A 2,633-nucleotide genomic window follows, 5' to 3' on the forward strand; every position below is an offset into this window, starting at 1 on the left:
TAATTAAATGTCAAATGGAAAATTCATTCAATTCAGACCATTAAAGAAAGAAAGGTAATTTTTGGAATTGTCACTGTTAAATAATTACACTGGCACAGTGCACTGGACTGGCCACAGTGAGCAGTAAGAGATGACAAGACTACTGTATTGTATTTTGTACTGATAATTGATATTGCATTTGTTTTTTTATCAGAACCTTAGTGTAGAAACCATGTTATACAGAAAACCATAGATTGTGTTAAATGATTACACAGTTTGCTCAAATGGTTTCATTGTTCTCGATTTCCTTGGGCCATATTACAACTATTTGCCACTAGATGGCTCCCTTTTTTCCAGTTTATCTATGTGTAAAGGGATGGTCCGTTATTCTAATCCGGTACACTTTTTGTACAATTCAGCAAATTGTTCGTCAAGGTCCTGTGTGTGTGTGTGCTTAAAAACTGTGGAGTTTGTACACAGTTCTGGCTCTGTCAATGGGAAACCAACATAGTGGCTTGGACCGAGAAATACACAATTCCACCCAATCAACACGTTACTTCAGAGCACAGATGGGAGGTGTGCAATTTGATTGGCTGTTGAGCTCAGATATCAACAACCTTTTGTCAGAATCGTGGAATGTGCCTTTAACTTGTTAATTTATTTTCTAGATAGTCTACATGCAATAGTCAAACGATTTGCATGGCATCACTTGTATTGGTTCATCAAAAATGTTACTATAAACTGTAGATATATCACTATATATGGGACTATAAGAAGTTGATGAGTTTATGCTAGAATAGGCCTATTTTGAGAATCCAACAGGCTACATTTGAATGGTTAGATTAGTGTCCTAAATTGAATTGATTAGTCACAATGGCTTCATGGATTGCTTAAACCCCAATTATTTTTGCCGGTTGTCGTGTCCATATAATGTATCCTATGCTGACATGACTCTCCCAACAACATTGTAAGGGCCACGTGTGTTTACAGTCCGGGGTCCAGGGTCAAATAGTTAGTTTCGTCTAAACAGCCTAATGTAGCCTAGCCTGTGACTAGTCGACTGTCACAAAAGCAGTGTACGGATCGTCTGTGATCTGTGCTGTTGAGACCAATGATATAATTCATATCATAAATTATTTTCCTGATTGATAGGCTACGACGCATGGCCATGATAATGAAGGATTATTTCGAAAAACTGCTTGGGCCAACATCCGGTTACCACACAAGAATCTCATCTGACAGGTGGCTCTAGTTTTTGTTAAGCACGAACACCATGATGATATAAGTATTCAACAATATCAACCCAGACTTTTTGATAACATTATTTGGTTTAACAAAGGGAGGTATAGACCGATTGGTCAAGTAGCCTATCCATTCCTACACACACAAAATAAACCAAATGTAGCCTACTTTCCTGCCACCTTAAGAAAACGACAAGATAAGTCACACATCACGAATATGAAACCACTGTATTAAATATGGGTAAACTAAGCAAAACATTTATATATGATACATTTTAAGAGACTGTCTTTCAAAACGAAACCGACTGCTTATCTGTCTTGTTGGTGTGCACTCCCACTCCCTCAGAAGTAATAACGGTACTCTCATTGCCAACCAACTTCCACCCAAACCTTGGGAGGCTCCACCGTCCGTCTGTCTACGAGGTCTAAACAGAGGAAGCAGACCCGCCATTTTCCTGCAAGCCTCCGGTCCTTTTAAACCCAGCAGGGGGAGGCGAACACGGAGAGGAGGACACTGAAGGAGGGGGGACAGAGAAAGAGTGAGAGTGTATGAGAGAGGGTTTCAAAGAGGACGATTACTACAGAAAGGAGCTCATTGGGTACGCCGTTGTAGATTTCTCGTTCTTTCACCGCTTTGTGAATATTTACTGTGAAATAGCCTTGTCTAACCTAAGAAGTGGTTGTGGCTAAATATCTGGCTACTAGCTAATCATTTCATCTCTACTCGTCTTTTCATTCTTTTTCCAGTGTCGAGTGGTGGAACCGTGGAAGCCCAAGAAGACAATAGCAGTTCCATCGGATTCACATAACGTTAAGTTAGCCTTAGCAGGTTGTTTGGTTAAAACATAAAATGTCAGGACAAAGCATAACGGACAGGATAACTGCAGCCCAACACAGTGTCACCGGTTCTGCGGTGTCCAAAACGGTGTGCAAGGCAACCACGCACGAAATTATGGGACCAAAAAAGAAACATTTGGATTGTAAGTAACCTTACCAGCATACCTAATACTTGTATACAATGTTGCGGTATCTGTCTTCTTTGCTGGCCGAATAGATGTAGCGGTTACATGTTTCAGTGTTGCCTTTTGTATGGAGGTTAGACCAGCTGAGGCCTAGATAACAGGCTAGTCTTTGGCGTAGTATTTGTTAGCTTGCCAACTTTCTAGGTCTATAGCATCTCTTGCTAACATGTATAGTGTTTGTAGATTTCCTTTGCTTGATTGACGTATAACCGTACAGGAAATGTGACTGTATTCAGCCAAGGTTACCTAACGGTACCAACTGTAAAAAATCACTATGGCTCTTTACAGGTGGCCAGAACAAAACGTAAACGATGCTATTAAGAGGATTACGGTTCAGCTGCTTGTATTCTGCCCCCCTCCAAAGATTTAACTCAACAAATAATTAATTACA

The 2,633-nt window shown here is 40.3% G+C and overlaps 1 long non-coding RNA gene across 1 annotated transcript; it reads left to right on the forward strand.

Annotated features, from left to right (window-relative positions):
• Nucleotides 1-871: 871 nt before the first annotated feature.
• Nucleotides 872-2,064, forward strand: LOC122131945. The gene is made up of 3 exons (XR_006152153.1): nt 872-1,221; nt 1,567-1,819; nt 1,968-2,064. It is a non-coding gene; the product is annotated as an uncharacterized LOC122131945 (long non-coding RNA).
• Nucleotides 2,065-2,633: the final 569 nt, after the last annotated feature.

This window comes from Clupea harengus, unplaced genomic scaffold (genome assembly GCF_900700415.2).
Source record: "Clupea harengus unplaced genomic scaffold, Ch_v2.0.2, whole genome shotgun sequence".
Lineage (NCBI taxonomy): Eukaryota > Metazoa > Chordata > Actinopteri > Clupeiformes > Clupeidae > Clupea > Clupea harengus.